A 24,604-nucleotide genomic window follows, 5' to 3' on the forward strand; every position below is an offset into this window, starting at 1 on the left:
CAGCCACACTCCTCCAGTTGCCAGAGGTTGACCACAGGACTAGCGATCGGGGAGCGGGCTGCTGGGGATGGGGTGTCGGGGCGGTGGGTCCACTGCTGGGGAGGTGGGAGTCCAGGGGCTGCAGGCGTCTTCGGGCGGGCGCTGGGGGGCGCCGCGCACCTAGGGCGGCTCGCCCGGCCGTAAGTTTGCCTCCAGCTGTTGAATGCGCCGGGGGCCGGCGGTGAGACCGGGTCCCCGCAGGGTCAGCGGGGCCGGGGGCCAGGGCGTGCTCGGGACTTGGTCGTCTGCGGGGCCTCGGCTGGCAGTGGCGGAGCCCGGCGCGGCCCCGGCCCGGCAGGCGTGTGTCTGTGAGCGTGCGTGTGTCCGCGGCGGCATCGAGCCTGGAGAGGGGGCGGGAGGGGTCTCGCTGCGGCGAGGCCTGCGGAGAGCGCGGGCGCGGGCGCGGGCGGCGAGGGCGGCTGACAGCCCGCGGCCGCGGCCCCTGACGCACGCTGCGCTCCAACCCCCTCCCGGGCGCGGGCCCCGGCGGGGCAGAGGCGCGAGGCGGGCGGCGGGGTCTGCGCGCACCCGGCGGCGGCTCGCAGACACACCGGCCGCACCACAGACACACGCCACGCACCAAGCCCGCCAGGCGCCGAGCGCATCGCCCCGCTCCCGCACTCGCACTCGCACTCACACTCGTGCGCAGGCCCCTAAGCCGCCGCGATCGGAGGCGGTGCTCGGCCAGGAGCCCGGCAGGGGCCGGAGGTGAGTGAATTCCTTCGGATCTGAGAGCCCACGGCCGGCCCAGACGGTGGGAGTGGGCGCTGGGACCGGAGGACACCCGCTCCGCCATGGGGGTGGGGCTTGGAGAAGAACTCAGCCGGGGGAGGTTGAGACGGGGAAAGCCACCCCCGGCGCCTCCTGGGTCGCGGGATCCCCGTGAGACGCCCCCCGCCCTCCTCGGGGAGGACCACCCTGTGCAGGGCTGGGGATGGTGGACGGAGGCGGGGTGGGAGGACAAGGAGGACGGTCGGTGAGGTGAGCAGTTTCGGGGGGTGGTGCAGAGGTTTGATGGTGGACGGTCGTGCCAGCCAGTACAACAGCGCGCCTCTCTGCCCCCATCTTTGCGATTCGGGGGCCCTCACACCCCTCTTTCAGGGAGTGGTGCGGGGGTCAAGGAATTCATCTTCTAGCTGGTAAGGGGGAGTTGATTGGTGCGGGATGACAGCTGAGGTGGGGGTGTGGGAGCTAGGGTGGGGCTTTACTCCCCTTCCCCGCAGGAGGGCGATGGTTTGGTAAGAGGACCAGAACTGGGGAGTGGGGGCTCCCAAGGGGTGGGGACCTTTGCGAAGGCTTTGCCCCTTCCTCTGATGGCGCTGGTGTGGGGCAAGCAGGGAGGCAGCAGAAATCGGCAGACTGCAGCTCTGGCAGGGCCAGGGCCAATGCTGATTTGTGTGTGTGTGTGTGTCTGTGTGTGTGTGTGTGTGTTCCAACAACTGGCAGAAGAGGAGGGCAACAAGGGGTGGGTGTGTTGGTTGGTAAGATGATGTGTGCACGTGGGAAAGGATGTGTGTTCTGTGTGCGCACACAAGGCTGTGTGCAGGGATGGACTCTGCTCTGTCTGTACACACACACACACACACACGCACACGCACACACACTCTCTCTCTCTCTCTCTCTCTCTCTGTCCGTGGTCCAGCAGAATATTTGGAGGGCAGAAGGCTGTGTGTTTGTCTATGTGTGCACTGGGGGAGCTTGTGTCCAGGACAGAGGTGGCCAGATTGTGGTGTGTCAGGCGTGCCCAAGAAGCGAGATGATTGGGATGGTGGTGCTGACCCTTGCTGGGTTCGGCTCCAGAGAAACGTGGTACGTGGTACTTGAAGGCACTTTCTGCAGCTCTGGGCTCCCTGCTGTGTCCCTTCTACCTGGACCCCTCCCACCCCAGTGCCTGCCTTTGGAGGGCGCTTGGATCCCCTTGCCGAGACACAGGTGTTGGACTGGAGAGTGTGTGTGTGTGTGTGTGTGTGAGTGTGTGTCTGGGCTGCGGCTGTTGCTGTCAGCAGGCCAGGCTGTCGGAGGAGAGAAGAGGGGAGGAGGGGGTGCTGGCAGCACCTGGAGGGATGTGGTGGAAGCTGCAGGCCCCAGGCTACCAGATTTAGTTATGGAGGAGGGACATTTTCATCTGGGGAGCGGCCTGGGGGGAGAGTATTTGCATGTGTCTATGTGTGTGTGCCTGGCTCACACACCTGTTCTCAGAGCCTGTGGGGACCTGTGGGACGTGTCATGTCTAGGCCATCAGCAGGGCATGTGCGTCCACATATATGTGTAAACATGTGTCCAGGGAGAGTAAGGTCTGTGCCTGCACACACGCACACACACAGGTGCTGTCTGTAAATGCCTGTCCTGAGTGAGCTGTGTACACCAGCGGGAACTCTGGGCCATTGAACCCAGGGCAGAAAGGAAGCAGAGTAACTGAAGGGGGTCTCAGGGAGAAGTGTGTTTGTGTGACGTCAGTGAGGATCTCTGGGTGTGACGTCAGCTCCAGGTTGCCAGTGACGTCACTGGGACAGCGGTGTGAGAGGTCACCCCCAAGGACCCGGATGATGTCAGTGGGCAGGTGAGGGAGGTGTCACCGTGAGGGTGTATGGTTCAACCGGGTCACATCCCTGTGTTTTGAGAGGTGAGAAGGGGAGAGGGGTGGAGCTTTGGAGTGAGCAGTCCTTCCCAAGAAGCCCCATTTCCTGAGTGGATGTGGACCCATTTCCATAAGGCCTGCCCCCCCCAGTGGCACATCTCTGCTGCCTCCACCTACCCATGTCCCCTCTCGCCCCTCTGCCTGGGATCCTGCCAGTCCCTTTTCTCCACCCCATCCCAGTCAGGCCGCACAGACCCTCAGATGAGTGTGTTCTGGTGGGTGAACATGTGTGTGTATGTGTGTGTGTGTGTGTGTGTCAGTGCAGATGACAACAGAAAACAGCCACAGTGAGGGAGCCGGAGACCTTTGGCTCTCACTCCATGTTGCCGCTCTGTGTTTTGTGATATCGACATTCTTGTCATCTCTCTGGGCCTCCAGTTCTCATCTGTCACCTGGGAGATGGTTAGGGACTTGAGGGGGGAATTACAGGAGGCAGTGGGCTTCTGGGGGGCCAGATGTTCAGCCCATGGTAGAAGTGAGCCCCATCCCTTGGCCTTCTGTGCCCCCCCGCCCCACCTAGAGCAGCTGTTCCCCTGTTTTGCTTTAAGTCGAACTTTGTCAAGAGCTTTCTTTTCTCTCCTTGGATCCTATGGCAGTCCTGTGAGGCTGGCAGGTCAGCTATTATGTGGCCATTTGACAGATGAGCAAACTGAGGTCCAGAGGGCAAAGTAAGCTATTGTTTCATTCCTTAGTAAGAACTCCCCTGATGGTGGGTGTGGGGAGACCCCCATTTGATTGGCAGGGCACCTGCATTTAACAGAGGGACAGAGAGCTCTCTGCATTGGGGCGAGGAGTGGGAAGTGTCAGGGTGAGGAGCCCAAGGCCGGGAGCTCAGTGGCAGCAGTAGACGCCTCCTGACTCCAGTCCAGTGCCTGCTTGTTCTGGGGCCCCAGGAGATTCCGAGGTGGCCCGACTGATAGGAACGGCTGCATCCAGCGCCAAGCCTCTTGTAAATGGGGTCGGCCTGGGGTGCTCATCGGGGGCTCTGAGACTGCTCCCCAGGCTGGTTCCCTGTCCCCTGAGGTCTGGCAAGGTGCCTGCTGTGGACACAGTCCTCATTCCAGTGACACCTCTGCTCTGTCCTGGCTGTGTGTGACGCAGGGATCAGCCTCCCCGTCTGTCTCCGAGGTGGCGGCTGCTTGCCTCCCAGGCTTACTGCTGAGCGGGAGAGAGTGGCACCTCCTCTGGCAGTCGGGATGGTACCCATCATAGCTACTCTCACCACTTCAGCTCCAGTGCCCCCAAGCCGGGTCCTCCATCCTGCCACCCCACCCCCATGTCCCCCGCTCCAAAACTGCTGTGACAGCGTGCTGTGCAGACCCGACAGCCAGGAAGCAGATTGCCTTGAACCCCAAGTCTCCTTAACAAGTCAGGCCTCTTTGGGGAAAGCTTTAATAGTCCAGGTTAACTCAATCCTCTGCCTCCTGCTGTCTCAGCCCAATCCCCTATTAAATTTACCTTCTCCTGGCTCAGTGAGCACCTGGGGCAGAGGCGCTGTCACTAGTACTGAGGATGGTATCTGGGAGGGTTGGAATAATAGAATCCCCTCCTCCCTGCCACCCCCAGCTCTGCAGACAGCCCCCAGGGAGGCCCTAGAGAGCCCCTGAGGACTGGGGAACCACCTGGGAAAGCTTACACCCGGGGTGCCAGGGGAAGGGCGCTGGCTGCACGGTGCTGCTGACAGCAATAATTATAGTGATAATAATAATGATATTAGCTGATATTCATCGAGCCTGTACTGAGAGCCAGCCCTGGTGGGAAGCTCTTTATAGGCGTACTCGTTTAATCCCACCAAGCCTTCTGCAGTATAGTTGTTATTATTCCTCATTTCCCAGACAAGAAACAGAGAGGTTACTGAGCAGCTCTGACAACACAGCAGCAGAACCAGGACTGGAAGACCCATGAGTGTACTCTTTGCATTGTTAACCATTAAATGATGAAGCCTTTTGCTAGGGGACCCAGGGCATCTCAGGGTTCCCCTCTCTCTGAGGGAGCTCTCAGGGCCTCACTTTGCTTGTCTGGAAATGGGGGCAGTGACCCTACTGTAGGGAAGTAGTGGGTGTGGCTGCAGGGACAGAAGGGCAGTAAGGCTCCTGGGTCTCAGCCCCTGCGCCCCCTCCCTCTGTATTGACCTGTGACATTCTGGAAGGCCGGCCTTGCTCCCAGATTCTCCCACAGTGCCTAGCACAGTGCTGGCTGCACAGTGGGTGCTCCGTAGGGGCTCCCCTGGGTAATGGAGGGGATGATGCTCTAGGATTATCATCTTCCTCAGGCCTGAGGCTGTCAAAGCCTCAGCTGGGGCCCCCTCAGACCACTCCTCCTCCCTCTCCCTGTCTGACTTGTTGAAGAGCAGGAACTCAGGGTCCCCATTCTGCCTCCTTGTCTCCTTGATGTGTGTCCCGGGAAAGAGAATTCACTTCCAGAAGGTTCTGTCTCTCAATGTAAAGTGGGGGTAGTGGTACTGAATTCCTAACTCGGGTTGGTTACATAAGGGAATGACAAGCATGTAGCATTGTGTCTGGCACATAGTAGGTGTCAATTAGATGATTTCCCTCCCCCTTCCCATCTGTCTCCTTTATTCATTCCTGGTTCCCTGGAATGGGGCTTGGGCTATGTGTGTGTGTGTGTGTGTGTCCATCCTTCTCTCTTTTCAGCCTGTAGTTTCATTCCCTGAAATGCATAGAAATTGTTTTCTAGAGCCAGGCTGGGATAGCCCAAGGAAGCATGAGAAGAACCCGGGAGCAGCATACCTCCCAGTGGAGTGTATAGAGGGGCTAGGAGGGGAGCAGGGCATGTTTCTCTGGGTGTGTCTGTGTGTGTGTGTGTGCACACTGGTCAGCACCTCTCTTGGGCAAGCAGGGAGCCATTCCCAAGGGCCCTGCCTCAAGGCTGACTCAGTTTCCCTCCTTGGCCTGTCTCTATCGCCTCTCTTCCCCTACAGTTCTCCTTGGATGTGGGGGGAGACGCAGGCTGTGGGGTCAGCCTGCCTGCTGCCCTCCCTTCCCCACCCTTGTCATTACCTGGAGTGGGTTGGGGGGAGGTCTCCTGTTCCCACAATGTGTCAGCGCCAAACAGGCAGAGACTAGCAGGCCCTCAAAAGGTACTTGTTGAACAACTTTCTTTCATCTACCAGCTACTGAGAATGGGCTGATGTATTTTGTATTCAGTTCACACACACACACATACACACACACACATACATATTACAAGGATGTCTCACTCAGGTATAACTGCTGTGCCTGGGACTCAGACAGGAACTCCCAGAGATGAGTTCCTGTCCTGAGGAGACACAAGACACCCGGATTGTCTGCCAGGTGCCTGGCATGGGGCCTGCACACAGTAGGGCTTGCTTGACAGGTGGTCCCTGTTAGTCTGTGACCCAGCAGACCAGGGACTGGTGCTGAGCCAGCCTTGGAAGCAGAGCTGGAGAGGTGGTGATGGCTTCTGCTTTGGGCACTGCAGAGTCCCCAGGATTGCACACCCACTATGAGCCAGGCTCAGGGCAAAATACTGTCTATTATCTTGTTTAATTTTGGCTGGAGGATTGTGGAAGAGGTCCAGCTGGCCTCTGGGGTGGGGGCATGCCAGGTGGAGACCATGTGAGCTGAGGTCTGGAGGTAGGAAAGCCCGGAGTGGAATTTGGGACGAGTCTGGACATGAAGTTTGGAGATCAACCACACAACAACCTAAATAACCCTAAAATCAGAGCTAAGAAATCCAGCATTATCCTTTCTGTCAGAGAGGATCAGAGTCTGTGGGTACTTATTTAGATGCAGATCCTCAGGCCCTGCTGGCAGAGATTTGAATTCAGTAGGGTTGATGGGGAGCCCAGGAACCTGCATTTTTTTAGTGCATTTCCAGAAGATGAATTCACCCTGTTTGTGGGGTGGATGGCAGCTGAGGGGGCTGCTGCCTCTTTCAGGGGATCTTCCGGACTCCTCCCACGGCAACCTGGTAGGCATCAAAGCCATATCCGATATCCAAAGGGGGCCTGAACACAGAGAAGCTAGGCGCCCTCCCTTGAGTGACACGACATTAAGACCCAGGCCGATACTGACTAACACTGACTAGTAACCTTCGTGTTCACTGACTGCTGTTCTAAGCCTGCTCAAGGAGTCCTTCGTCAAACCCTCAGAACGACCCTCTGCATCCTCGCTGTTGCACAGAGGAGAGATGGAGGCAGAGTGTGGGTCACGGTTCAAGGCCTCACTGCTGGTAAAGAACTGAAGTGCGGTGGGGTGGGCAGGAAGTGAGGCTGGAGAGGGCCTGCCCCAGCATCTTGGAAGGAGCGATGCCCTCCCGTCTCCCTGCCTTTGGTGCGAGGACGCGGGTGGAGCTGAGCCTGCGGCTGTGCCTGTGAGCAGAGGCCAGAGGCGGGGGTGGAGTGCGGAGCTGAGCAGCCGGGAGGAGGAGGGTGGAGAGCCAGGAAGGCGTCCAGGAGGAGGCGGCGACGCAGAGTCGCGTAGCGGCGGCCCGAGGCTGTTTATCCGGTGGGCACGCTGGCCGAGGCAGATCCGGGGCCTGGCGGGCGGCGGGGTGTCTCCGCCCAGGGGGCGAGTCCCAGGCTGGCCCACGCGGTGTACCCGGGCCTCCTACTGGGCACGTGCGCGGCGGCGGGGCCGGAGCCAGAGCCGGAGGTGCGGGGGAGGAGGACGGAGGAGGCAGGAGAGCCCACACGGCCTCCGCCGCCCCGCCGCCAGCGCGGCAACCGGGACTCCGCGGGGTCCCATCCCTGCTGCCCGCCGCTCTGCGGAGCCCCAGCCCCGCGCTGCCGGCCCGGCCGCGGTGGCCGGGTTTCCACCTTACTTCCCTGTGCTTAGAATTTGCAGCCGCATCTCCCGGCGCTCGAAGCCAATTTCACGGCCTCTGGGCTCGGCGCGGTGTGCGCGATCGTAAACCGGCCCGCGCCCACGGAAACGGGGCCGAGGGGGCGACCGAAACGAGGACCCGCCGATGCCCCGTGTTTTCGATGGGATGTGTGGGTCAAGTGGGTGTGGGCCGGATGGGGGGTGCCTCTGTGAACTGCCCTGGGAGAGATGGGTGGGGATGCAGGCGTGGCTATGCGTGTGCAGAGTGGGCCCCCAGAGTGAGCCAGCTTGGGGATGCACGTATGTGTTTGCCTGTGTGTGCCTACAGGGGCCCCTGTGGGCTTGTTTGTTTGGGTGTGTATGGGGTATGGTCCGCAGTGAGCAGGGGCCGATGTGTTTCTGTGAGTGTGTTGACCTGTGTCTGTGCAGTGTCTCAGGTATGTTGACACATGTGCCAGTCGCCAAGTTAGGGCAGACGCCCCAGTGTCTGGTTCTGTGGGCAGCTGGGTCCAGTACCTCAGGGTCTGTGTGTACACGTGTCTGAGGGAGAGTGAAATTCTAGGGGGTTGGTTGCTGTCTGGGTGTGCCCCATGGGTGCCAGTGTGTGTGTGAGGTTATAGTGTGTAGCCCATCCCTGCAGGGTGCGTCCCATCCCTGCTGGCCACTGGGTGCAGGGTCAAGTGTGAGCCCGGTAGCTAGGGGGAAGAGCGTCCCTCCGGACCTGGAGCTGGAGCTAGCTGGCTGCTTCCTTAGCTGCTCCGACTGCGGGTGGTGGATTTGAGGCATCGCGGGGAGGGCGGATGGGAGGGGGGGTGGCCGAGTGTGTGTTTCTGTTTCATTGCTGCCGCTGGCTGTCAGCACGCGGTGGGTCTACAATATGTTTGTGAATGGCTGTGTCGAGGGGGCCGAGGTGTGAGCCCCTGCCTGCGGGGGAGGGCCAGGAGGACCATCTGGGCTGATGAGGTGTGGGGCCAGGCAGAGAGGGGCCTCCGCGGGACGGGATGAGTGTATGCATGTGCACGTGTGCGCACAGATGGAGGGCAGATTCGGCATGTCTGTCAGGGGGTTTGTGAGTCTCTGCAGGTGGAGGTCAGGCAGGTATGTTGCTCTAAGGGTGTGTGAGCAGCGGGGCAGAGACACTACACCTGGCAGAGCACAGGTGGGGGGCCACAGGGGTGGGTGCCGGTCCTCGCAAAGTTCTGAACAAGAGATGTGCTGGGGTAGGGGAGGGGTGCTTGTTCCCTGCAGCAGAGAGGAAGAGGCCCAGCTGTAGAAGGGGGCGGGCCCAGTCAGTGTTGGGGTGACTAAGAAGAGGGTGGTGTGGTTGGAGGGGTGTGCGTGGGTACCGGGCATCAGGTCAGTGCGGGGTGCGTGTGGCCATCCCCACTTGGGTGTGTGTCTGTGATGGGGAGTGAGGTATGGGGCTGGGACCATGACTTGGTAGGACCCTCCAGGATGTGGGCCCAGCTAGGAGTGAAGGACATGGGAAGGGATGAGGTGGGTGGGAATGGGGGCCCTTCAGCTCCCAGAAAATCTCTCCATCTGTTGTTTGCACCTCCTGCCCAGGGGCCATGGAGAGATTGGAAGAAGCCTTGTGGCCCCCGCCCCTCCCCTCTTTTCACCCCTGCAACTTGTGGGGTAGGGTTGGGAGTCCCCTTCCTCCGTGTGGGTCTTGAGCCCCTTCCCCTCCCTGTCTCTTGCCCCGTCATCTTTCTGTCTCCATCTCTCTGTTCTCATCGCCCCATCTTTCTGCCTCCATCTCTCTCCATCTCTGCCTCCATCTCCTTCCACTCCTTCCCTCCCTCTTCTCACACTGATATTCATTTGTGGTATATTCAGTTGCCATGGGAAACCTAAGAAAGAAGTGAGTGTACCCTTCAAGACTTCAGCATTTTTCCCTCCTCCCTCCCTCCTGCTGTCCCCCACTCCTCTCCTCTCCCTCCCTCCCCTTTCTCCCCTTGCCTCCTCCTCCTCCTCCTCACAGAAGGAGAGGACTTGGGTGAAGAGCTGCCGCCGCACCTGAGACTCCACTGCTGCCACCGCTGCTGCTGTTACCGTGGGGACCTGCCTGCGACCAGGCCAGGGACAGAGCTTCACTGGTCAGAGGGGCTCCTTCCGCCTGCAGAGATCTGGTAAGAACAGGGTCCTTCTCACGGTGTGTGAGTGTGTAGCTGTGTGTGATCACGGCTCACATGACCTGGCCTTGAAAACCCGTGATGTAGCCCGGCCTCTGCCTCCTGTTCCCTCGCCCCTGCCCCCAGCTGCAGGCACCCCCACTCTGCTCCTCCCCAGCTTCCCTTCCACAGGGCCTGTGAGGCAGCTGGCAGAATGGTGGGTCTTTGAGGGGCTGGGCCAGTCCACTGGGGAGGGTGGGGAGGAAGCCCCTGCTGGCTCAGAGATCCCACTCCTGCCCTGTAACCCAGCTGAGAGCCTGAGCTGGGCCTGGCTGAGCCCCAGCAGGGCCGGGGGCATCTGTACCCCAGCTGGGGGTGGAAGGACTGGCTTCCAGGGGATGGCCTGGGAGATCATGGCCTCTTCTGCCTCGGGTGGGGGCCTTTCCATGTAGACAGGGGAAGACTGAGGGGCTGGGAGTGAGCTGGGAGCAGAGAAGTGCCGGCAGCATCAGAACCAGGCCAGATCCAGTGTCATTGAACTTGGAAGGAGGCAGGAGAGCAGTCTCACACTAGGAGGCCACAGGCAGGGAAGCCGGCAGGAGCTGTCCCAGCTGGGGCTGGTGGCGGCCCTTGAGAGGAGAGGCCAAGACTGTCACTGTCACCGTGGCTGTGTTGGTGGTGGCCACGTGGAGGGAGTTGTTGTCCAGGTGGGGTGCTGAGTGATGGTGGTTGCTGTGGCAAGGGAGCTGCCTTTGTGGCATTGTGGTCTCCATGGAGAGAGGAGGAGACAGAGGGAGGAGGCTGGCTGTCTGGGCTTGGTGTTGGTGGTTGCTAAGGAGAGGGAGATGTTGTCTCTAAGATGCGGTGGTCCCCATGTGGAGGGGCTGTGGCTGGGCCAGGAGTTGGGGTTCCCCAGGGGAGGGCTGGTGTTGGGTGCTCTGGAAGGGGCTTGTGCAGGGAGGGAGTGGGGGTGGCGGTTGCTCCATGGAGGACCAGAGCAGGGGACGATGTGGGAGGGGCTGCTACTCTGGTCTTGGTGTTGCTGGCACAGGCTGAAGGAGGGTTCTTTGGGGGCGGGAGCGAGGCACCCTGGGTGGGCCTGAGCTGTGCTCCCCGCTCCCATTGCTCGTCCTGTCCTGTCCAGACCAGACTGCGGCCCCTGCTACACCCCTGGCCTCCCTTCTCCCATGGCCTCCTCTTGCCAGGCCTCCTGCCCACCTCGTGGCCCAGTGCTCCTGCCTCTGCTCCTTGAGCCCTCTCCCTCTTCAGGGCCTCACTCATCCCTCATCTGGACACGTCCTCCCTGCTTGTCCCCAGATGACTTTGCCCCTGTCCTTCGTGTTTGCTGAGCTCTGGGAAGCCCAGCACTGATGCTTGCCTTTGAGGTATCAGAGAGGGGAAGAGACTCGCCCAAGGTCACACAGAACAGATGCCCTGGAATTGGGGTTCATCCTGGGTGCCTGCCTCCCCAAAGGCCCAACTTTTCAGGCCTAACTCCTTCCTCCAGAGCCTCTCCACCCCATTCAGAGTTGTCTCTCTTCCCTCAGTCCCCAGATATTCTCCAGAAGCACACATTCCATTTAAATGTCACTAAGAGGCAACACGAAAGAGCACAGAGTTTAAATCCTGACTCTGTTGCTTACAGCTGTTTGAGTCTGTGGCTCAGTTTCCTCTTCTGTAAGACGGAGATGAGGCATGTGCCTCTCAGGGTTGCTGTCACTTGAGATAACTTCTGGGATGCCCTGGTTCCTGGCATGCAGTAGACTCTCAGAAAGTAGTTGCTACCACCATTATCGTAATGCCTTTAAAGAATGACTTTTAAATGGTTTTCTTACTTGCCTGGGGTGGACAGGGTGACTTCTCACCAGAGATCTGGCTCATTTTGTCCTTCTCTGTGCTCCTTGAGCAGCGGAGGTGCTGACCTGACATCAAGGAAGCAGGAGGCGGGGCCTGGTTGTCAAGTCAGGATGGAAGCTGACTCCCTGTCCGGTGCTCCAGGCTGACTCCCTGTCTGGTGCTCCCTGTCAGGTACTCCCTGCCTGCTCGCTCCAGGGGCCTGGGCGTGCACTTTAGTCATGTGGGCCTTGTACCCCTAGCTGTGCCGGGGTACCGCAGCCCCTTGGCTTCCTCCCCAGGGCCCGGGGTTCTGAGCCAGCTCAGTCACCCCTGGCTGGTGGTACCCTGGAAGTATCGGGGGAAAGCTGTCCTGTTAACCTTCTTGGCACCACCAGAGGACAAGCCAGGCAAGGGGCTGAAAAAGATATACAAAGAGGGACATCTGAGGGGTCTGGGAAGTGACCAGCAGGATGTCTTTCCAGTGACAGAGATCTGAGTTCAGACCCTGCCTCTGCCACTGTCTAGGTGGGTGGGCCTGGCAAATTTTCTCTGCCTTTCTGGACCTCAGTTTCTTCATCTGTGTAATGCGCATAGTGAGAGTCGTTAGATCACCTTGACGATGTGAGGCAGGGGAATGAAGTTAAAACATACAGGGAAGTGTTTCCTGGAGTGGCAGCTGCTCTTTCTAGAACCTGTCAGCCTTCTTCACCTTTCAGGCTGAGTTGGGTAAGAGGGGAGAGAGTGGTCCTGGGTGGCCCCAAGTAACAGAAGTGGGCCCAACCAGGTACAGACCTCTGTTAGTCACAGGAGACTTTGTAACAGTCAGAGCTGTCTTCGGATGGGGTGGAGGAGGAACCGAGTGCTCTAAGTGCAGTGGGACCACAGAAGACTGGCAGAGGCAAGAGCTGAGGGTTACAAGACCCAGGTTCATGTCCTAATGTTGCCCTTTATGGGCTGTGGAATCTCAGGAGCCTCAGTTTCCCCACTTGCAAGATGGGAGGAATAATAATGGAACAAGGGTTCTGTTAAATGAGTTCAGATACATGGAAGAGATCTAGGAGTCCCTTGAATCCACATGGCATCTCATTTTCCAGAAGCAGAAAGAAAGCAAGGTTCAAGAAGCTTAAAGGGTTCATAGCAGTAATACTGACATCTGCTTTCTACCGATTTTCTGCTGTGTGCCAGGCATTTTCCCACATGCTCCAGGTCTCACTGAATCCCCCAGCCTTTGCACTTGCTGTTCCTTCTACAGGAGTGACTGTTCCTTCTGTGCCCATTGCTGCTCCTCAGGCTTGTGGTGTGGCCATCTCCTGTTCCGGCTCATTGTCTACTCCTCAGGGAGCTCCCCCTACCCCCTACCGCTCTGTTCATTGTTCTGGTTCTTTCTCTCTGTTTCCTTATAACCCCTAATGCAGCTTATGCTCTTTTGTTTATTTGCTTGTTTATTATCCTTGGGGCTCCTCCAATGGCTCAGCGATAAAGAATCCTCCTGCAGTGCAGGAGACGCAGGAGATGTGAGTTCAATCCCTGGGTCTGGAAGACCCCCTGAAGGAAGGCATGGCAACCCACTCCAGTATTCTTGCTTGAAAAATCCCATGGATAGAGGAGCCTGGCAGGCTATGGTCCAAAGGGTCACAGAGTCTGATATGACTGAGCTACTGAGCACTTACTATCCACTCTCCTACTGTGGTAGAGTATCAGCTCCATGAAGGTGGGAGGTTTTTCTGTCTTGTTCCCTGCTCTGTCCTTAGGGCCTTGAATGGGGCCTGGCACACAGTAGATGTTCAATCAGTACATGATGACAGCATGGATGGGTAACCTGCCGGCTGCCCTGGCGGGTCATCTCATCATCCCCATTTTACACATGAGGAAAGTGGCTCTAGGGAAGGTTGGTAGTTGCCCATGGACACACAACCAGAAGTAGGTGGCAGACCTGGCACTTGACCCCAGATTGGGCTGATTCCGGGTCAAGTCCTTTTCCTGCTATACCACACCTCCTTGCTGTGGGGAGCTTTGCATTTTTTAGGCTATAGAGTTTAGACTTTACTCCGAACACAGCGGCAGAATCACAGAAAGGCCTTTAAGTAGGGAAGGCTCCTGCCGGAAGGAAAATATTTTGGTAGCAGCCAGAATTGTCAAAAGAAATCAGTTCAGCTGCCTGCTAGCTGTGTGGCCTTAGGCAAATTAATCACTCTGTGTCTCAGTTTACTTGTCCATAAAATGGGGATACTATATCTTGGCTGATCTCAGCTGGCTTCTGGGAGGCAGTGGGCTTTGAGCTTTGGTTTGCAGACTTGCCTCCACGGTCCCCTCCCTAGGATGGGAAAACAGCATCTGCTGAATCACTCCAGTCCCCAGAGGCCCCATTGCCAGCCCTGAGGGGTTTGAGGTTTTGAGTTCCGAACAGAGGACTTTTTCTGTGCTTGGGACAGGCCATTTTCTGCCCTAGCAGCCTGGTCTCTCTAGTCCCACTCCACCCCTACTGCCCTTAGAAAATGAAAGAGAAGATCAGAGAGGAGAGAGAAGGTTTTAATTGAGCACCTACTATGCGCCAGGGCCATTCCTGTATGTATCCCCTTTCACAGTCGCAGCAGCCTCTGCAGAGCAGGTTTGTTATACCTATTTTCCAAATGCCCAGACTCAGACTTGGGGAAGTCTTCCACAGGGCAAGAGCAGGGATTTGAACCTAGGCTCGGAGGCTTCTGTCTCCTCTGTGTTGGAGGAGGGGAGAGAGTGATGAAAGTGTCTGGGGTGGGTCTGCTCTGGGGTTCCCTGGGGAGGGCTGTTGGTATTAGCCCTCCAGGATGGGAGCTTAGAGTGGCCCTGATTCCAGAGGCTGGACCTCAAGGGGTTGTGGATGGGCAGACCGCTCCCACCAACCCAACTCCCCCCCACCGAGTGCTGGCAGCCTCACTCACCCCGAGAATAGATCTTGCCTTGTGTGTGGTTATCCCAGTGTCTCACTCAAGACCCCATTTGTTTGGGGAGGAGAAAGGGGGGTCTGTGGTACCCAACAGAGGTGGGATTCATGGACAAGACAGGGGAGGGGGTAGCCTGCCTGGTACGGGCCAAGCCTGAACGAGTGCCAGGAGGGAGTGAGAGGAGGGGGCGTGGGCATGGTCTGAGGTCCTGCTTGGGGCAGAGCCTTGGGCTTGGGGCAGAGCCTTGGGCCTGGGGCTCTGTGGATGGAGGTGTAGGAGAAGGGGGTGGGAGTCTCACTCTCATGACTCCTGGTCTGAAGGAAGGAGAGTGTGGTGGCCCTTTTCTCTGGGAGCCTCAGGTCTTAGGGGAGGTGGGGAGAGGCCAAGCCACCAGGATCCTTGTCTGAGGGAGACACAGCCCCTGTCTGAGGGTGGAAGCACTGTGGGTGTTTCTGGAACCATCTGCTTTCTGAGTGCAGGAAGAGAGGACAGTCCAATTGAGTGGAGTCTCCCTGAATTCTGGGAAGACTTCCTGGAAGAGGTGGTCCCTGAGGACTGAGAAGGGGTTGGATTCAAGGCAGGGCCTACAAGAGGGCCTGTTTTGTGGTTGGAAGCAAGGCCTGGTGGGTTAGGTCCTGATTCTGAGTGGTCATGTGTGCCTGAGTCTCAGTTTGCTTGTCTGTGAAATGGGGACACTGCCAGGCTCCTGGAGGGGATGGAATGAAATGGGGCTGGAGGGAGGAGCACAGAGTAGGCCTACAGGGCTGTTGGGAGTTGAGTGAAGAGTTCCAGAAGCTGCCAAAAGCCCATTCCCCCACCCTCTGCCTCCACCCATGGTCACAGCTCTGCTAACCCGGCTTCGATCTTTGCAGGCATAAGAGGGAGGGCAGAGTCTAGGCTGAGCTCTTAGGTGGAGACAGGGCTCCTTCCTGCCTCTGACTTGCTGTGTGACTCTGCCTGGTCCCTCACTCTTTCTGGACCTCGAGGGTAGAATTGGGGCCAGCCGAGGACCCTGAGCATCCTAGCAGGAGACAGACCACAGAAAAGGGTTGGCAGAACAGAGCAGGTACCCCAGGCCTTGGTGGCTCAGGGCCCCTGGAGCTCAGCAGAGCCTGGGGGAGCAAGGCCTTTCTTGCATTTGCCAGACACTCTGGGGTTCTGGCCTAGGGACAGCAGATCAGAACAGAGAAACCCCTAGGGCTGTATAGGGGGGTGACACAGTGGTCGAGCATGTGGGTTCAGGTTTTGGGTCTCCCCCGAGTCTACCCATAAGTGCCTCAGTATTCTCACCTATAGAATGGAAATAAATATAGTAACCACCTCATAAGGTTGATGCTATAAAGTGCTTAGCCCTGTGCCTGGCATACAGTGAGTACTCAATAAATGCTAACTCTGCTTCTTGGGTTTCCTGGGAGCAGCAGGCAAGGGCTTCACGGCCGTTCCAGCCACAACCTTTCAGGCTGTTGAGGACAGGCGGTGGCTTGTGGAATCCCAAAGCCTGGGATGCCAGGGCAGGAAATGTGGGGGTGTCTGCCACTGTAGCTCCTCCCACTCTCCCCAGTGCCTGCCGAGCAAGATGCTGTGGAAAGAGATAATGAGTTTTGGAGTAGGCAGCATAGATTCCATCCTGGCTCATTCATCCGCTTGCTGGCTGCCTGGCTCTGGGTGGATCATTTTCTGGATCTTAGTGTCTCCATCTGTAAAATGGGATCAAAGGCTTTTATGAGGATTAAAAGGCAGCACCCATCCAGTCCTGTGCCGACGCTGTTGATACCTACTGCCTCCCATCCTCCTCCTCCTATTCTGCTTACTGATTTGGTGCTGAAGTTGCTGGCAGGTGCGGGGCTTTGGAGATGGAACTTCCATCTTGGTTGAGATGGCATCTGACCCAGAAATTCTGTCCTGGACTCAGGAGGGAGCTTAAGGGAGGCCATCTGGGTCTCCAAGGCAGCTGCAGATGCTGAGGGCCCTGGGGACAGTGGGGAGGTGGGATTTGATGGGAAATCAGGACCCTAGAACTTTGGAGGTTTCCACCTAGAGGATCTGCACGAACACCTGCACCCACGGGCAGGCTGATGACCACAGAGGTACTGGCCCAGGGTCACCCTGCCCTGAGTGGCCGGGCTTGAAGGTAGAACGTGGTCTGGCAATTTCTAGCTTGGGCACTTTCATTTCCATGGCACCTCTGGGTCAGGCTGAAATGGCTGCAGGTGGAACAGGGTCACCCAGGGCCTGGGCTGAGCTTTCTTAGCTCAGCCTCTGTCTCCTCTGTCAGCATCTGCCCACCATCTGGCCTGCACCAACCCCCAACAGCCTGACCTTCCCTGTCTGTTTGGGGCAGCCTTCCTATCCTTCCCTCAGCCACCTGAGGGAGATGGATGCACTAGAGCCGGGCGTGCGTGGATGTGAGCACATGCACCCGGAGTGTTTTCGTGTGTTTGCAATGTGTTGGAATGTGTGCATGTAAAAGGGCATGTGAGTGTGTGCACCCTCTTTCTAACTAGGGGCCTGACACATGCTCTGGGACAGCTGCCCCCACATCACTGGGGGCCTTGCCCATATTTCTGGGTACCTATAGATACTTGAACACCAGCCTTTTGCCCATGGGGTTCGACTTGCTGTCTCTACTCAGGAGGCCGTGACTGCGCTCTCCAGGCATCTCCCCTCGGGCACAGCGGGACCCATCCCGATCCACCTTGGCTTGGGGTCCCCTCACACGGCTGTCCATGTTATGGGTGACTGGGTCAATTACAGTTTTTCCACTTTCAGTAATAGTGCATGACTTCAAATCCTCACCTCTGTCACCCAGCCGGCTGCCCTGTGACAGCCGGCTTCCCTATGCCCTCGTTTGTGAGGGTCTGCTGCCAGAGCTGAGTGTGGCCGGCTGTGCTCCACTGTGGGCTGAGGGTTTTAGGCAGGACCCCCATTCTGAACGGGTTTCCTTCCTGCAGAGCCCACCAGAACCTGGGGAGCAGTGGGGTGTGGGGGGTCCCAAGCCAGGAAGTCCCTGGCTGTCCCCAGAGCAGGATGCCTGGATCAAGATGGCTGTAGCAGCGCTGGGGACCAAGCCACCCCTTGCCATCCCCACCTGCTGGGTCCCAGGACCAAGGGAAGCTGCTTTATGACCTGGCTGCCCAGGTCCCCTGAGTAGTCACAAGAGTACCTGAAGCCTTCTGGAGCTGGGGGAGGGGCAGGTGGCTGAGTCCCAGCCCCCAGAAGGAGGAGATTCAGGAGGTGGGTACAGGGTCTAGAGGCTTGACCCCCAGGCTGCACTCTCACCCCCAGGGACCTGAGTCTGGTCAGTCCCAGAACTTCTTTGTTCTCTTGACTGAGCTGGAGACACCTCAGTGCTGTCAGGAGTGAGCTGGGCCCAGGGTTTGAGTGTCGGCTCTACCCCAACCCTCAGTGGGAACCAATTCTCAGGCTGCCCGTAGAATCAAAGCGAGTCATTTATTCCTTTTATTTAACAATATCCATATAACATTTGGAGCTTCCCAGGTAGCACTAGTGGTAAAGAACTCGTTTGCAGGTTCTTATGCAGGAGACAGAAGAGATACGGCTTTGATCCCTGGGTTGGGAAAATCCCCTGGAGGAGGATATGGCAACCCACCCCAGTATTCTTGCCTGGAAAATCTCATGGACAGAGGAGCTTGGTGGGCTACAGTCCATGGGACTGCAAAGAGTCGGACAGGACTGAGTGACTGAGCACACATGTAACATTTACCTTGTGCAGGCACTGTTTGAAGAACTTTGTAAAAATTAAAAACTCACAACAATCCAGCAAAATATCATTATCCCCATTTTACAGATGGGGAAATCAAGGCCCCAAGAGGTTAAGGATTCTGCCCATGGTCACACAGGGAGTCAGTGGTGCGACTGGGATTTGAGCCTGGGCCATCCGGCTTCCGGGGCTGTCCCAGCTGCTTTGCTGTGTTGCATGCCCACGATAGTCTGTAGAGGGCAGTGCTTGAACTGGCTCCTAGGCCAGCCTGGTCCCCTGGTCTGAGCATTGACAGTGGTCCAGGAAGGTGGTCTTGGCACCCAGTAGTTGTGGCAGCTTGGGATCAGGCAAGATTTGAGTGTCTAGTGTATCATTTACCGAGTAAGGCACTTGCCCTAGCCGAGCCTCAGTTGCCCCATATGTAAAACAGGGTAACAGTATCTACTTGGCAGGGCTGTTGGAATTTGGTGCAATGCGGTGTGGGGGGTACTCAGCACATGGTGGCAGCTGTGATGGCCCCGTGACAGGGTGAGAGGGAGGCAGCTTAAGGGGTGCCCTGTGCCAGGAGAGGGGAGTGTGTGCCCTTGGGAGCCTGTGATTAGGAGAGGATGGGTCTGAGGGGATGTACCGCCAGTCCTTCTCATCACTGGGGACACCTCCCACCTGGTGCAGCCAGCCCACCCGGGGCTGGGACACACACAGACACACCCACCGTGGAGAAACAATGGAGCGTCCTCTCCTGTGAGGGCTGGGGTGAACCCTGGAGACCCTCTGGTCCTGCTCCCTCGTTGTTGCAAGTGGGAAACTGAGGCCCAGAACAGAGAAGAGATTTGTACTGGGACCCACAGACAGTTCAGATTATCTGAAGTCATTGCTGAGCAGGGCCTTTTCTAAGGAATGCAGCAGCAACCCTTCCTACAGTAGCCCTGTCCTGGCCACACTGGTTCACATTCTGCAGGGTCTATGCCCTGTAGGGGATTTTTCTCCAGCCTGCACTCTGTGGATCTGCTTACATCTGACTCCCCAGCTCGTCCACCACAGCGGGAGCCCTGAGCACAGGGACCTTGTCAGTCTGTGAACAGACAAGGATACAGCTGAGCCTGTATCCCTAGCACAGTGGTGCATATGCAGTAGATGCTCAGTAAGCAATGGTTGAGGAATAAGCGACCTTAGGAGTGATCCCTCCAGCACTGTCTCCTGGGAGAGTCTGAATTTCAGCGGGCGGCGGAGAGTTGCCCAGGGCCAAGCTGGGAACTGCAGCCAGGCCTCCTGACTCCCATCCTGAGCCCTGTGCATTTGTAAACAGATGCAACACACACACACACACACACACACACACACACTCCAAAATGCACACATACTCTATGCCATGATTCAAAAGCTTCACGCTGATCATTGCTCAATTTTCTAGCTTTTCAGCTTTAAAGTGTCCATCTGTCCATCTCTCTGCCAAGGCCGTGGGCTGGACACCTACTGAGGCACCTGCTCTGGGGCCTCCCCCACAGCCTGAGGCTGTCCCAGGAAGGGGCAGGGGTCCTGGAAGGGGGCCCTGGGAGGGTGTGATCTGTCCAAGTCACACCCCCCGCCCAAGGTACATTCCCTGCTGTGAACCCAGTAAATTCTCTGGGTCCCCTTCTTCCAACCCCACCTTGAAGGCCTACCTGCCTAAGTCTTCTGGTCCCCGCACCCCAACACTGAGCTGTCTTAGGCTTTGGGGGAAGGGGTGTCATTCCTGGGGATCAGACTCCCCCTCTGCCTCCCTCAGGAAGTCTGCCCTAATGCCCGGGAGGATGGTAATTAGTATGAGGCAGGCTGATTAGCTCAGAAATTAAGTCTTTGTTTTCTTCACTCCCCAGTTTCCCTAATTGAGCAGATGCAGAGTGGGGGAGGGGGAGGGACTGCGGGGTTGGTCACGGGGCTGGGTGGGAGCACGCGTGGCTATGTGCTCGCTGCAGGGGTGGCAGGGGTGGGAGTGGGTGTGGCTGGGGGGCACGGTCGACTGGGGTGGCCTGGTGGAGGAATGCCAGGGCAGGTGTGCCTGTGGGTGGGTGCCCAGGCTGCAACCCCCTGGTGGTTGTGTGGCCCTGGGAGGGCATCACACCTGGGACCCTCTCTGTCAGAGTTTGTCTATATCCATTCTTTCCTTCAGGTCTTCACATCCAAAAATTAATCATAACTGCTGCTTTTATTGAGCACCTACTGTGTACATTCCCTCGGCTAGATGCCTTTTGTGTATGTCCTTGCTCTATCCTCAGATGACTGTGCAGGTAGGGGACCCTCATTTCTTCAGGCTCAGAATCTAAGGCTCAGGGAGGTGAGGTGACTAATCTAAGGTCACACAGCTCGGAGCAGCCAGGGCAGGGTTCATACCCAGGCGGTCTCATGTGGCCCTGCCCTGGGCTGGGGGAGAGAAGATCCTCTGACCAGATGGTGGCTGGTCCAGGTCCTGGACACTATGGTGGGTGAGGCCTTTGTCCTTCTCAGTTAGATGGGGGCCAGTCCATCTACCTTCTTGGGTTGTGAGGAAGAGCAGTAACAGCAGCTGTATTGATGACAATTAAGCTAAGTCGCTTCAGTCGTGTCCGACTCTGTGCGACCCCATAGACGGCAGCCCACCAGGCTCCCCCGTCCCTGGGATTCTCCAGGCAAGAACACTGGAGTGGGTTGCTATTTCCTTTTCCAATGCAGGAAAGTGAAAAAGTGAAAGTGAAGTCGCTCAGTCGTGTCCGACTCTTCGCGACCCCATGGACTGTAGCCTGCCAGGCTCCTCCGTCCATGGGAGTTTCCAGGCAAGAGTACTGGAGTGGGGTGCCATTGCCTTCTCCGATTGATGACAACTAAGTGATGATTTATGTAGTGCTTTCTGGGTGCCAGGCAGGTGACAAATGCTTTACATGTTTTCACATTCCATGCTCACAGTGATCCCAGGAACCATGGCAGACACCCTAATTACCCTATTTCACAGTCTCAAAAGCCAAAGTCCAGGGAGGCGAGGGGCCTCTCCCGGTCCCAGTTAGTAAGTAGGGGACCCAGGATTTAGCCAGGTGCCATCTGACTCCAGGCCCTTCCTCCCTGATTGTGGCTGTGTGTGGTCTAAAACCCCTGTGAGGTGCCCTGTGCCTGGCAGGTGCTCAGCAAAGGTCAGTGGTCTCTACCCTCCCTGAAAGGGCTGGTTCCTAGAGAGCCTGTGTCTCTGGGGCTCAGCCTAAGGGTCCGTGGGGATGGCCCTCCTCATAATATCCTATGGGGTAGGTATTACTTTTATTTCCATTTTACAGATGGGGAAGTTGAGGCTCAGAGAGGTGAAATGACTTGCCCAGGCTCTCACAGATGGTGAGGTGAAGGGTCTGGGATTTGAACCTGGTTAGTCTGGGTCCTGGTGCAGCCGTGTGGCAGGCTCCCGAGCATGAGTGTCAGCTCCCACCTGTGTCCATCTCTGAGGGCTGATCCTGCCTGCCTGGTCTCTGGGCAATCCCTCTGCTTCCCTGGTTCCTCTTAGCAGCCGTGTACAGGGGATGCCCAGGTCTCATCCTTCTCTGTGCCCTGCCTCTGGCTGTTGGGCAATGGGTGTGGCTACCTGCTGACTGGACATGTCTTTTGGGTTGTCCCTCTGGCCCCCAAAGCTCAGCTTGTCCAATGCAGACTCTTCGTCTCTCCTCCTGCCTTCTGGCCCATTAACTCCTTCTCTGAAGTTCCCTGTTCCAGTGTGGGCATTGCCAGCATTCAGCCAGCCACTTCAGCTAGCCACCTGGACCTGGAAGTCATCTCTGAACTTCACCCCTGGCCTCCCAGCCTGTAGGTCACCAAGTCCTGCGCTCCGATTATCCCATTGCCTGTCCTCCCTGCTACCCTTATCTGCACTGAGTCACCATCATGAGTCTAGACTATCACAGCAGCCTCCTCAAAGGCCAGCTCTCATTTTCCCCAGTTCATCCCTCACTCTTCTGTTGGCCTGGGCTCCCTAGCATGTCACTGGTTCCCTGTTGTCCTGGGGCTTAAGTCTAGGTTCCTTAGACTAGCTTCTGAGACCTGCTGGACTTGGCCCAGCCACAGGACTCCTGCCTCTGGGCTCCCTCTTCCTCTCCTATGCCGTGATCTTGTCTCCTGGCTTCATTCCAGTTTCTCAGAAGTGCTACTGGGTAGCACTTCCTATAAACTGGGTAGGCAGTTTGATCGCCAGGATCACCCTCAGAAGAACATTCCCTCCCCTGCACTGGGGACATCCTTCTAATTCTAAGAGCCCTTTGCAGGGAGCAGTGTTGCCCATTTTGCATATGGGGAAGCTGAGACTCAGAAAGCTAAGCTGGCATCTGAACCCAAGTCTCTTGCTGTGGAGCCTGTGTTCTCCCCAATCTGTGTCCGTGTGTGTGTGCACGTGTGTGCATACAGCAGGCCCTGCTGTCTGCCCTTTGAGCCAGCTGTGTTTGGGCTAGGATGAGCGCTGCCTCCCTGGGAGGAGGTCTGAGATTGTCTCTGGAGGCCGGAACCTGTCTCTTCCTGTTGGGGGTGGAGATGCTATATGTGAGCGTTGTGGGGGTGTCAGCCCCTACTAGCCCCCGAGACCACAGCCTCCCAGCTCCTCCCACTTCTCTCCCCTTCCTTCAAAATAAACACCCGCGAGCCCAAACCACCCATCCAGCCAAGGCACAGATGGAACCAGAGTTGGAATTAATTAGTTCTGTTGCCAAGGTAACTGGGATCCAGTCTTCTCTCTCCGGCCTGCCCCTACCTCCTAGGCCCCGCCCCTGGCTTTCTCGGCCCCGCCCCTCAAGGCCCTGGCCCCACCCTCTTCCCCAGCAGCAGCTGGTGGCCTTGTGCCCTTGGAAAATCCAGGAGGGAGAGGATAGGTGTATCGAAGAGCTGGGTTCACGTCCCCTCTCGGTCGCTCTTGGCTTGGTGGGAGCTTGGGCAAAGTCCTGAATCACTGGGAACCACGCTATGACTCGACCTACCTGGGGAGGGGTACCCTGGAATGGATTTGAGAGACTGGTAAGAAAGGAAGAATGAAAGTGGCCTGAACTGGTGATGGCATTGAGACTAGCAGTGGGCATGTGGACTGCACCAGCAGGTGTCCAGGGTCGGGAGCTGTTAGAGCTACAGCTGGCAGCAGCTATGGGGCCCCCCACCCTGGCCACAGGTTCTGACTCAGCTCTGCCTCCTCCATCCCGACCTTCCTGGCATCCTCTAAGCCTGCATCTTGCTGACTGAACACCAACAGCCAGGGGTGTGTTCTCCATCTTTTCTCTGTTGGTCTGTCCACTCTGCACTGTCTCTTTCTGGGTGACCCTGAGCAAGTTATTTAGCTTCTCTGTGCTTCCACTTGTCTGGAAAATGGGCATAACAGCATCCACCTAGTGAGTATGAAAAGCCCCCAGTGTGGTATTAATATTCAGTCTGTGCTAACCACTTGTTGCTTCTGTGCCTCTGCTGGCTGCGGGCCAGGGGGTGCCCTGTGAGAGGGGCTGTAAGGAACACAGTGGACAGTGGTCCCACCTTCTTCTTGGGGAAGTTGAGGATGGTGATCACGGCCACACTGTTGAGTTATTGAGGCTTCCAGCCTTACCTCTCTGCTCTCTAGGATGGGTTCACTGTGTCCCGTCGCACTGCAGATGGGAAAATCAAGGCCAGCAGGGGTGGGGGACAGGGGTGGCAGTTGTAGCTGGTGCCTCAGAGGCTGTCCCTTCCAGTGTCGGCCCTGCTTCCTCGATCTTGCTAGTTGATGCTGGCTGGAGGGTGGGACAAGCCAGGTCTTCAAAAGCCAGGGCTTGAGTCTTCCTCATTTTGACCATAGGGAATATTCTTCTCCTGCCTGGGCCTCAGTTTTCTCTTCTGCAAAATGGGAGCTTATGGGGCTGTAGCTGGTGGTAACTGATTGGAGCTGGCTGGGGCCATGGCTATTTAGGCTTTGTGCCAGTTGAAGGGGGCCAGTGTGGGCAAACGAGGTGCACTGTCTGGCTAGGGCCGTTCCTGGAAGTGCCCAGGAACTTAGATGTTATAGAGGGAACCTGGGAAGAAAGGGCAGCTTTGACGCCCAGGCCCCATCTTTTGGAGGCCCCAGTGCTGGGCTCTGCTAGGCTTGCCATCGTCTGGCTAATAGGCCATTTGCTCTTCCAGGGAAGCCACCAGGGAGGTGGCTCTTAAGCTGGCATGGTGAGGCAGGGGCTCTGGAGAGAAACAGGCCGGGACTGGAGAGGGAACTCTCCTTGGTTCCGCAGCCCCTCCCTCAGGGACTGTGGGTAAGTCCCTGCCCATCCGTGAGCCTGTTTCCTTATATGTGAGTTGGGCCTAATGATGCAATCAATGACCCACTGGAAAAGCTTTTGAGAGGCATCAACTAGGGGTAGCTAACTCAGATGCCCACGGGGGCTTCGTCACAAAATGTGAGCATCCGGGCCGAGGAAGGCAGTAGGGTGTGGTGGGGCCTGTGGTAAAGGCTCTGCCTCATAGCATCAAACCCAGATTTGCATCAGCTCTGAGCCCACCAACAAAACCTATCCATGGGCAGCCAGCTGGCCCAGAAGGCAAAC

The 24,604-nt window shown here is 57.4% G+C and overlaps 1 protein-coding gene across 1 annotated transcript in view; it reads left to right on the forward strand.

The window, feature by feature from the left end:
• Positions 1 to 441: 441 nt before the first annotated feature.
• The window catches only part of ELFN2 (extracellular leucine rich repeat and fibronectin type III domain containing 2), a 56,918-nt gene continuing 32,755 nt past the window's right edge, over positions 442 to 24,604 (forward strand). The window contains exons 1-2 of the mRNA XM_025283501.3: positions 442 to 747; positions 9,470 to 9,617. The gene's annotated coding sequence lies outside the window, so the exon portion shown is untranslated. The remainder of the gene's footprint in view (positions 748 to 9,469; positions 9,618 to 24,604) is intronic.

This window comes from Bubalus bubalis, chromosome 4 (assembly GCF_019923935.1).
Source record: "Bubalus bubalis isolate 160015118507 breed Murrah chromosome 4, NDDB_SH_1, whole genome shotgun sequence".
In the NCBI taxonomy this organism is placed as follows: Eukaryota; Metazoa; Chordata; class Mammalia; order Artiodactyla; family Bovidae; genus Bubalus; species Bubalus bubalis.